At 36.2% G+C, this 10,797-nt stretch overlaps 1 non-coding gene across 1 annotated transcript; it reads left to right on the forward strand.

The window, feature by feature from the left end:
* Positions 1–4,400: 4,400 nt before the first annotated feature.
* Positions 4,401–8,832, forward strand: LOC114311830 (YTH domain-containing protein ECT2). The gene is made up of 9 exons (XR_014340178.1): positions 4,401–4,729; positions 5,352–5,413; positions 5,555–5,699; positions 5,787–5,860; positions 5,953–6,951; positions 7,135–7,347; positions 8,034–8,178; positions 8,266–8,372; positions 8,464–8,832. It is a non-coding gene; the product is annotated as a YTH domain-containing protein ECT2 (transcript).
* Positions 8,833–10,797: the final 1,965 nt, after the last annotated feature.

A 10,797-nucleotide genomic window follows, 5' to 3' on the forward strand; every position in this document is an offset into this window, starting at 1 on the left:
CGACTGGCCACTTCAAGTGGTCGGCAGGCTAGTGCAAGTGGCCGGCCGCCCACTTTCCTTTCCAGAACCTCAACTTTGCTGTAATAGAGATCAACAAAGGCACAACAATGCATTTATAAGGAAATGTGTGTGCAACTACTCTCCATATCATTTCTCAAGCTCAAAGAAGCGTAGTACTCGACTCTCAAGCCACCAATCACGCATCTCAATGCACGATGGCCAAAGAGCCAAGCTTGCACAATGTTAGTGAATGCCGAAACAAGACTCAAAGGGCCTCCTCCCTATCATGCATGATCAAGGGTGTCGGCGACTGAGAAACGCAACACGTTTCATCACTTTGAGTATGGAACGTGCCACATTCTGTCCGATCCAAACACAATGCAATGAAAACAAGATGCTTATCTTTCAATGCTAAAGTGGCATGCACAAGACTCTAAGACCATGGCCTTATCATAAGTGATCAAAGGCAATGGAGACAAAGGGGATTGGCTCACTTTCATCCCTTTGAGTATGAAGTGGACCAATCCACTTTGTGTTCCACATAATGTCCGGTTGAACACGATGTAATGCAAACAACATATGTAATGCATGCTCAAATGCCAAATACGTTAAGCTAGTAAAGAGCATCACTCAAGAGGCATGCATTATCAATCTCAAATGACTAAAATAGCCATGAATAGGGCTAAACCATGCCAAAATAATAGTCCAAACATGCTATGGTAGAAGCTCAAACGACTAAGACAACATACACACATGCTAGCCCCTAAGCAGAGCATAATACACAACCCTTAAAAGCAATGAAGAAGTGAAGTATATGAGATTGTGACTATACTATATGCACTGAAATTACATGGTAAATGGTGCCATACCATGCAAACATAACATGCATATCATGTTGAAGGCTTCAAAACCCAAAGCTAGGCAAGGTCCTTTACACTACAACCATACTAAGCAATGCTCAAATGACTTTAACCATTCAGAACAGACCTAAGGCATGTCAAAATAATAGCAAAAACATGCTAGACTTGTAGCATAGATAGCCAGAAAAATATGCTCAAGTATTGGCTCACAAACAAGGCATGATGCTCAACTTCTCAAAGGCATTGAAAGAACAATACATATGAGTGCATGACAGTGAAACATGCTCTGAAATCATATATCAAATGATGCCATATCATGAAAACAACACATTTATAGCATGTTAGGGTCCTTAAGCACTGAAACTAGTGAAGGACACAACACAAGGACCATGTAATACAATGCTCAATGGATCAAACCAACCCTACATAGACCTCATTCATGCCAAAACATTGGCCAAAATGCTCTAAAACGATAGCATGAAAGGCAAGCAAATAATGTTCATACATTGACTCATCAACAAGGCATAAAGGCACAACTCTTAAACACAATTAAAGAGTGATAAACATGAGAATATGGAAAGGATATATGCTCTAAAATTACATGTTAGATGATGCCATATCATACAAATATCACAAATAAGGCATGCTAAAAGGCCTAAAGCACAAGGCTAGTAAAGAGCACTACACAAGAAGCATGCAATACATAGCCTAAACAACCAAACCAGCTCTGGACAGAGCTCAATTAGGCCAAAACAAAGACTAAAACATACTGAAATAGAAGTCCAAAAGCCTAGACAAGCATGCTTACATATTGGCTCACAAGTGAAACATAAGGCTCAACCCTCAAACACAACAAAAGGGCGACAAATGCAAGAACATGGCAGACATATATGGTCAGAAATAACATGCCAAATGATGTCATGCCATGCAAAAAGCTCAACTATGACATGCTAGAGGTCTCAAAGTGCAAGACTAGCAAAGCCAAATGCACTATAGCTATGCAAAGCCAAGCATCACTACTACAAAAATAGTTAAAGATCACACTTTGACAAAAAAAAAGATCTCACTTTTATTGGAAGTGTGATAAAAAAAATTAGATTGATATTTTAATCACACTTAATTTGATTGAGTGTGATAATATTTATTTTTTATGTCACTTTTCAATTAAGTGTGATTATATATATATTTTTTTAATCACACATTCTAATTAAAGTGTGATTATATATACACTACTAGTTTTTAATCACACTTTTTAAACAAGTGTGATTATATATATATTTTTTAATCACACATTTTAATTAAAGTGTGATTATTTATATATTTTTTAATCACACCTTCTAATTAAAGTGTGATTATATATACACTACTACTTTTTAATCACACTTTTTAAATAAGTGTCATTATATATATATTTTTTAACCACACATTCTAATTAAAGTGTGATTATTTATACATTTTTAATCACACCTTCTTATTAAAGTGTGATTATATATACACTACTACTTTTTAATCACACTTTTTAAATAAGTGTGATTATATATATATTTTTTAATCACACATTTTAATCAAAGTGTGATTATATATACATTACTACTTTTTAATCACACTTTTTAAATAAGTGTAATTATATATATATATATATATTTAATCACACTCCCTAAATAGGTGTGATTATATAAAATATTTCAATTTGATTTTTATATAAAATATACAATTCCCAAATCCGCGCCTCTATTCTACTCATGAATGATAGAGACGACTCACTACTAGAAAATGAGGCTTTAGACACGGAACTTTTTCACCCATTTTTTCATCTTCCTGTCTCTCTGTCTCTGTCTCTCTTCTCTCTCTCTCTCTCTCTCTCACTCATCTGTCTGTCTGTCTGTCTCTCTCTCTCTTTCTCTCTGTGTCTCTGTCTCTCTTATTTTTCTCTCTCTCACTCATCACTTTTCTCTGTCTGTCTGTCTGTCTGTCTGTCTCTCTCTCTCTCTCTTTCTCTCTGTGTCTCTCGTCCATCTCTCTTCTGTCTATCTCTTTCATCTCTCTTCTCTCTCTGTCTCTCTTCTCTATCTCTCTTCTCTTTATCTCTCTCGCTCATCTCTCTCTGTCTCTCTCTCGTTTATCTCTTTTCGCTCTTTTTTTCTTTCTCTCTCTCTCTTTGTCTATATCTTTTCACCCATTTTTTCATCTTCCTCTCTCTTTTCTCTTTTTCTCTCTCACTCATCACTCTTTTCTTTTTGTCTATCTGTCTCTCTCTCTCTATGTCTCTCACTCATCTATCTCTTCTCTCATCTCTTTTCTCTCTCTGTCTCTTTGCTCATCTCTCTATCTCTCTCTGTCTCTCTCGCTCATCTCTCTTCTCTCTATCTCTCTCTCTGTCTCTCTCGTTCATCTCTCTTCTCTCTCTGTCTCTTTTTCTGTCTCTTACTTTCTATCTCTTTATCTTTTTGTCCCTCTCTCTCTCTCTTCTCTTTCTCTCTCTCTCTCTCTCTCCCACTGTGTTCGCGTTGCTCACTTTCTCCATTCTGTCTTCTCTATTTACTGAGCTCCCTCTCGATTTATCTATCCACTACAAGAAAATGCACTTTTAGCGACCACTTTGTCTCTCTCTCGCTCATCACTCTGTCTTTGTCTCTCTCTCTCTTTCTCTCCTCTATCCGTCTTTCACTCACTCTCTCTCTCTCACCACTCATCTCCTTTACCACATTCACCACTACTGCAAACGCCATTCCACTACCATCATTACTACCATTGTTGCCACTTCACATCTACGACTACCATTGCCACCACTACCACTACTGCCACTACTACTACCATTACCTCTCATTCACCCTTGGCACTTCATCTACTCTACCACTACCACAACTTCACCACTAATCTCTTTCGCTACCACCACCACCACCACTATCATCTCTTATCCACCACCTTCACCACTACTGCCACTACTACTACCATTACCTCTCCTTCACCCTTGCCACTTCATCTACTCTACCACTACCACAACTTCACCACTAATCTCCTTCGCCGCTGCCACCACCACCACCACCACCATCATCTCTTATCCACCACCTTCACCACTACTGCCACTCCCTCTCCTCTATCACAAAAAATTAGTTCATGATTTTTAATAACAAAAAAAAAAAAATGGGCCGTAGAAAAATATTTTTCATTGATCACAGAAAATTAACTTTTATTTTAGTGAAAACTATTTGCAATTAAAAAAAATAGCCTGCAATCATGGGAATATGAAGATAAAAGAAATCTTAGTTACCTAGATTTATCTAGTTTATCAGATTTATCTATTAGAGTAAATAAGTTGCTCATATTATAATAGAAATCCGTTTCTAAAACAGATTTATCTAATTTATCAGAGAAATCTTGATATTCTCCAAAAAATATACTATCAAAAAATAATTTTAAAAAATTATTTTTTTAAAATAAAATAATTTTATTACCAAAAAAAATTGAATTCCCCAAATAAATCTCAAATCTCACTCCTTATCACAAAACTATAAATTTCTTTAAAACTTTAAAATTTGAGATGTCAATATTTATTCTTACCCTAAAAACACAAAACGCTTCGTATAGTGTGAGTGAATTTCTCTCTCTCTCTCTCTCTCTCCGCGTCTCACAGTTTTCTCTTAATTTTTCCCCCAACAACACCGCCCTTTTTCAAGACACAGAGCCCTCTTTTTGTCTCTCTTCTTCTCTGTCTATTTTGGTGTGTTACGGTTAGGGTTTCCCAAGGCGTGTCCATTTTGAAGACCGAGATGTTGCTCTAAACCCCCAACTCTATCTATATACCTTCTCCGTCTTAGCTCTCAGAGGACTTTCTCGGTCTCAAGCATGCCTTGAATCAACTTTGTAAGGTAATCCTCATTTCATTCCATCTGCACACACACCATATATATACACACACATACACGTCTCATATTTCATTGAGGCTTTCTGAAATTTGTGTGCGAGCCCTAATCTTTTGAAAGGTCTGATTGTTGAGTTTAGCTGACATTTTCACCTGTGTTGAATGGTATTTTATATACGGGGTTCCATTTAGTTATGGTAAAGAATGAAGGTGAAAGGAATGGCCTTAAAAATTGCTTATTTTCTGTAGCATTTTTAAAAATTCGCATTTGGGGATTCATGTATGTTTGTGTTGTGGACCTTCTTCTTTTCTGTTTTTTTTTGGTTGTCTTCTCTTTCTATTGGTTGATATTCAATGCTTATTTATTGTGTACATATGTTTATCTACTTAGTATGGTGTTGGTGTTGTAGATATGAAGCTATTTTAGGCAATTTTTTGGATGTGAATATGAGGTTTTCTTTGATTTATATTCTTACATTTGAAATTGAGGTTCCTCTTGCATTTTGTTTGTTGTAATGAAAATGAAAATCATCTTCTCTACATTTTCTTTGATGTTAATTTTAAAAATTCATAGTTGTTATATATTGGAGTTTTGTGTTTGTTTACACCATATCAAATCTGTTTCACAGTGGTGGCAGTCCCTGGGATGGAAATGTATAATGTTTTTGATGGAAATATGGAAACATATCTGGTAATTCCTCAGCAATTGTTTTCTTTCAATCAAATGAAGACCTATTTTGAACGGTTTGGCAAGGCTGAGTCTTCATTGTGTGTATCTGTCATTTTGTTTATAACAAAATATATAATCAAATCTCATGTCTTGGCCTTTTAGATTCAAGGCACCGAGCCAAATGCACATCTTACAAGTCCACCTGTTAAACAACTTGACGCCATGTACAAGGAAGGAGCCCCGGAGTTTGTAGTTGAACAAGGCTTGTATTACCCTACTGCCACCAATTATGGGTACATCTGTACAGGTAAATTTTTATCCACTATCCTATTTTAGATTAGGATGCTAATTTGTATTGTCTCATTTATGTGTTACATTGACTCGATATGACCAGGATTTGAATCACCCAGCGATTGGGATGACCACCATAGGATTTTTGGTCTCGATGGTCAAGAAGTTCAGTACACGGTTTGTATCATCTCTTGCTTTTTGTTTTTCAAACACAAGTTCCATATTGTTTGTAGTTTTGCTTAATGGATTTTTTTTTTCTTCTTCTTCAGGGTGCACAAACTGAAAGTTTGCCTTATGTATATTATACACCTAGCTATGGCTATGCACAGTCTCCATATAACCCATACAACCCTTATATTCCTGGTGCTATGTTAGGAGTTGATGGCCCATTTGTAGGGACGCAACAGTATTATGCCATCCCATCTTATGAAAACCCTTTGTCTTCGCCTTCTGGGTTCCCCATGGTTATCTAATCTTGGCCAGAGATGGTCTCAAGTAGTACAACTGAACCCTTCTTAGATACTGGTGTATTTACTGCACATAGAACTGATGGGCCAGGTCACAATAATCTGTCTCCAGCATCTGCAACTTTACAGACTGCCCCAAAGCTTGCTTCAAATCAGACACGCTCCTTGGCACCCCCTTGGCCAAAAGTAACAAGTTTTTACAATCATGGTCTTTTATTGCCTTTTGGCATCATTTTACCAAGTTTGTTTTCTAACTTTTGTGTTTACAGGGTAGGGGTGCTCAAGCTGTAGATAACATTTCACATGGGAAGGCTTTGTCTCATCGTAACCAACTAAAAATGGCTCACTTCTAGTAATGGCTTATCTAATTTTGGGTCAAGTGCTCATGGAGGGGCTGCAGTGGAAAAGATTCGATCCAACTTCCACTATGGTAGAGTATCGAATGATGTGAATGGAAGTCCAGATGCATTGACTGAACAAAATCGAGGCCCTAGAACCAACAAATCCAAGAATCACTTGGCTGTGAAAGCCTACACAACTAGAGCTGGAGAGAGTGATGCACAAGGAAACATCATTATCTATACTGACGAGTATAACAAGGATGATTTTCCAGTAGATTATGTGAATGCGAAGTTCTTTGTAATAAAATCATGTAGTGAGGATGATGTGCACAAGGGCATTAAATATAATGTTTGGTCATCTACTTCCAATGGAAACAAGAAGCTGCAGAGTGCATATGAAGATGCACAGAGAATAGCCTCCGGGGAACCAAGAGGTTGTCCTATCTTCCTGTTTTTTTCTGTGAGTGATACTCCACTAATTTTGTCCTTTGCTCTGAAATATTATATTCCACAAGTTTGTTTGTTAAGCAATTATATTTGTTTTAAAACACATTTGTGCTCTTTATTTCATTTTGCTTGACTTCCTTAACCTGGGTTTTAATTTTTTTTAAATTTATTTTGATTTTCTATTTTCTAAATGCAGGTTAATGCAAGTGGCCAATTCTGTGGTGTTGCAGAAATGACTGGTCCTATTGACTTCCATAAAGATATGGATTTCTGGCAGCAAGATAAATGGAGTGGAAGTTTCCCTGTGAAGTGGCACATTATAAAAGATGTTCCTAACCCCAATTTTCGGCACATCATTTTAGAGAACAATGAGAATAAGCCTGTAACTAATAGCAGAGATACACAAGAGGTTTGCTTGGCTTGATACCTGATAATACTTTTTACATTTTGATTGTGCACCTATCACTTGGTCTTGTTTGGTTTCATTGATTTTGATGGAAGATAATTGATTAAATGCACAATTGGTAGTTGTGGTGATCTCAAAAAATTACGGGGTTTGAAAAAAAGAAAGCAAAAAGAATAAAATAACCAAGAGTAACTTAAGTAGTCTAGAGGGATATATATGAATCTTTAACACTCTTAAAGAGTGTATTAATTGATATTGAATTGCAGCCAAGCTAAGTACTGTGATCAGTTTTGCTTGCTGCAGTCCTTTACCCCGGGCAATATCTGCAATTGGATTATAAAGTTTATATCACCCATGCTCTTTTCGTGCCTAAATTTTAATATTAGCTCCTTCAGTTTGAACAATATCACCTCCTTATTGACGTTGTTTTTGGGCTTCATTACACTTGACGGAACTGTCATAGTTACATATGGTTTAGAAGTTCCAGCCAATGTGTGCATTTTTTTGTCTATTTTTGTCTGTTGTTTCTTACTACTATGTTTCCTCTGTGTGGATTCTTGAAGTTGTAACTAGCAGCTTGCACTTTCAATAAGTGGAAAATGTTATATATAATTAAATTTTTACAAATTTCCTTACTACTAGATGTTAATGTTAAGGGATTGTGTTATTTATCTTCAGATGTTTTTCAGCACCCATTATGCTGGGGACAACCTGACAATAAAATTGTGAGATGGCGAGCCATGGAAGAAGGTGTTTGGCCCTCTTTTGATCTATCTAAACTCAGTTTCAGTCGAAGAGGATGCCCTAACACTTTGGGAAGATGCCAAAGAACAGGTACTACTTTGGGCATGAAATTTTTGACAACATAAAATCTAATCAGTAAAAACAAAATTAACAATCTCATCATATGCATATATTCAGATGTTGATAGAAACCCGAAGTTGGCCATATGATTTCCCTCTTTCAGAAGACTTCCCTCATGCTGATCAACGGGGTACAGTTAGTGGCCGATTACTAGTCCGTGACAAGTAACTACCTCTACTAGCTCAACTACACTATCTTCTTCATCATTATCAAGTGTATAATGATATTGAATCTGACATAAATTTTTTGTTTTAGGTACATTAATGAACAACTTATGACCGTGAACTTTGCTATGGCATCTAATTGTTAACAGGGAAGTTACTTTCAAAAGGATTAAGATCAAGCAGAAATGATTAATGTTCCTATTTTGGTTTACTGAATTAACTTTTTAGTTTATTCATATGCATCAGCGGTTTCTGGATTAATTTGTGTTTTCATTTTTCAGGTCAGAAATTTTTTGGAGAAATGCGAAATATGGTCCAAGAATTAAAGAACTTAGTTTTTTAAGTTTTTTCATTTTTTAATATATGTAAGCACAGTTAATTTTTTTTAATTTAATTCTTTTGTATATACTTTTGAATATTTAATTTTCATTTATAAAATATATGACGTTATTCTATTCAATATGTGGTTATGATTCAAAATATAGTATATAGTGTGTATTACATTCTTCAAATGTGCATACAAAAATAATATTGATTATTTTTCAAATATGTCGAATCCTTTTTTTATCACAGATTTTATTAATTATTAATCACACTTAAAAGATGTGATCTAAATGTTATTAATCACACTTAAAAGATGTGATGTAAATATTTTTAATCACACTTAAAAGGTGTGATCTAAATGTTATTAATCACACTTAAAAGTGTGATTAAAAATGTCTCTTTTTAATCACACTTCCAAAGATCACACTTAAAATGTGTGATCTAAATATTTTTAATCACACTTAAAAGGTGTGATCTAAATATTTTTAATCACACTTAAAAGATGTGATCAAAATATTTTTAATCACATTTAAAAGGTGTCATCTAAATATTTTTAATCACACTTAAAATGTGTGATCTAAATGTTATTAAGAACACTTAAAAAGTGTGATTAAAAATGACCCATTTTAATCACACTCCCAAAGATCACACTTTAATAAAACTCAAAAGGTGTGATTAAATAACATACATCACACAAAAAAAGTGTGATCTTTATCTATTTTTGTAGTAGTGCATGCATGACCAAAACCACTCAAATCAAACCTAAAGCATGCTAACACGTAGCCAAAAAAAGTGCTGGAGTAGAGCATACACATGCTAGATGAATAGGCTAAAACACCAAATACACTAGGCTATTGAAAAAAATTGCACTACAAGTGCAAGAAGCATGCAAGAGACAATCAAGCCAACCCAAAATAGAGTTATATCATGCTAAATCAAGGGTAAAATCATGTGGGTGCATAGCCAAAATAAGCTTGAATGATAAGCCAAAGTAGCAAGCATGTAAGGCTAAAAGGTAAGATTACACTACAAGTGTAAAAAACATGCATGAGGTGACCTAACTAGGCCAAAACAGAGTTATGCCATGCTAAAATAAGACCAAAAATGAGCCAAGAAGAAGCCAACACATGCTAGAAAAACATGCTCACTAATTAGGCCAACAAGGCATGGAACCAAGAAGCAAGGAGAGGAGGCCACCCCCTCCTATTTTAGACCTCAAAACATGGTTTCTACCACAGAAATTCCTCTGAGTTTCAGTGGTAGGAAGGCCAAATAAACGGTACCTCCAAGGCTTTAAAAGAAGGCACCAACCTCATGCAAATAAGGCACACGAGAGAGTGAAACACCTCCAACACCAAAGAGGCCTTAAACAACCTTCTTAACACTTAAAATTAGAGCTTTTTGTAGTTAACAACCGGGCCTAAATCAGCATTCAAAGGTGGCCAAATACTTAAGCAAAACAAAGCTTTTAAACGGACAAGTGCCTTACCCATGGAGCACAGCAGCAATGAGGCAACTTTAGCAACAATTCTAAACCAAATGCACTCCAATGACCTCAAATGAAACTCCAATGGACCTCAGCTCCAAAGTAAAGGTGTTTAACTAGGTGTTTGTGTGCAAAAGTATGAAGAAACAACACTTTTAAGCACAATAGCACAATAGAGAGAGAGAGTGTGAGAATTCTAGAGAGAGAGGAAGATTTTTAGCTCTGAAAAATTTGAACCCCTCTTAAGGGGGTGGAAGCTCCCCTTTTATAGAGCAATGCAAGCAAAAAGCTTACCCGATCACTCCATACACATGTATGGAGGATGAATTCAGTGAGCCACAGCTGGCTCAAAAGATCTACAAATATCTAAAAAAGAGAAAAAGTAGCTGCTAGTCAATTAAGGTGGCCTACCGGCCACTTTACTAGCCGGCCGGCCACTTGAAGTGGCCTACAAGAGGGAAAATGGCCGACAGCTGCCAAAAGTGGCCGGCAAGGCCCTCTCCTCCCCCGAGGCGAGAGGCAACAAGGTTGGGCCCAAAAACCAAGGCCAAAACACCAAGGGTTAAGAGGCTCAAAGACAAGGCACCCAACCGAGACCTTCGGGCGCTCAAAACA

This window comes from Camellia sinensis, chromosome 9 (genome assembly GCF_055761805.1).
Source record: "Camellia sinensis isolate YWXY chromosome 9, ASM5576180v1, whole genome shotgun sequence".
Lineage (NCBI taxonomy): Eukaryota > Viridiplantae > Streptophyta > Magnoliopsida > Ericales > Theaceae > Camellia > Camellia sinensis.